Source organism: Orycteropus afer, unplaced genomic scaffold (assembly GCF_000298275.1).
Source record: "Orycteropus afer afer isolate SDZICR_OR568_19922 unplaced genomic scaffold, OryAfe1.0 scaffold00302, whole genome shotgun sequence".
Lineage (NCBI taxonomy): Eukaryota > Metazoa > Chordata > Mammalia > Tubulidentata > Orycteropodidae > Orycteropus > Orycteropus afer.
This window is the reverse complement of record NW_006921889.1, coordinates 3,282,113-3,283,248: the sequence shown is the minus strand read 5'-3', so window position 1 is coordinate 3,283,248 and position 1,136 is coordinate 3,282,113. Positions and strand designations below refer to the sequence as shown.

The following is a 1,136-nucleotide window of genomic DNA, read 5'->3' as shown; positions in this document are numbered from 1 at the left end:
CATGGAGTTTCAAGGAGGTTATGCAGCTGTGGCCTCTAAAATAAGAGTTCTAATCTGAAATATCATAGCCTTCTTTGTATGTTTAATTTAAAATCATCTTTTGAATTACAAGTTCTACACGTTTATGCTCTGCTGTTCCAATTAATTCTTCGTTTCATCCAAAGCTACTTTGTTTAAGCTCAAGGTCCTCCAACTTGCTAAAATTTTTTTATCAGTTGGGATACTTTTATTTTTATTTGCTTATACTTTTATTTGCAAATCACAGAAAACCCAACTTAAACTAAATAATAGAAGTATTTATTAGTTACATTATTTAAGCCCAAAATAAAAGTGGGCATTGGACACAGTTTGATTGGATTCTATCTGTTGCTCTGTAATTTTCTGTGCTATTCAGTGGGTGAGCTTTGTCCTCACAACAGCAACTCTAAAGTCACAAAAGAGTTGCAGCTTTTGCAGGCTTCAGGTCAGCACCATCACATTCCAGAAGGGAGAATATCTATAATACAAAATTTCTAGCAAAATCACGTCCCTGATTGGGCAAGCCCTACACTAATCCCTTAAAAAACTTACACTGCCTTCGAGTTGGTCCCGACTCATAGCAACCCCTCCTTGGGTTTCCAAGGCAGTATCACTACGGAAGTAGATTGCCCACTCTTCCTCCCGAGGAGTGACTGGTGGGTTTGAACTACCAGGCTTCTGGTTAGCAGTCAAAAGCCTTAGGCATTATTCCACCAGAGCTCCTAATGGAGTATTAAGCAACATTAAATAATAACAGTGACACTGCAAAATATCTCATAACATGGATGAATCTAGAGGACATGCTGAGTGAAATTAATCAATCAAAAAAAGGCAAATATTGTATGAGACCACCATCATTAAAGGTCAAGAGAATGTTTTCACCCAAAAAGAAATATTCTTTGATGGTAACCAAGAGTGGAAAAGGGAGGGAGGTTAAACCACTAATGAGAGGGTAGACAGACACTGAGTTGGGTGAAGAGGAAGGCAATATACAATAAGCAAGGGATCGGCACCAAATCATCAAGGCAAAGGAGTTTTGAGCTTTTTGAGTTTCGTTCCACATTTTTCTCCCTCTCTATCCAGGACTCCCTACTGTCATCCCTTTGAGAGTGGTTAGC

General features: G+C 38.7%; 1 protein-coding gene across 1 annotated transcript in view; it reads left to right on the top strand.

Annotated features, from left to right (window-relative positions):
• Positions 1-1,136, top strand: part of LOC103206170 (cadherin-6) — a 70,347-nt gene that overhangs the window by 37,997 nt on the left and 31,214 nt on the right. The gene's annotated exons all lie outside the window — the stretch shown is intronic.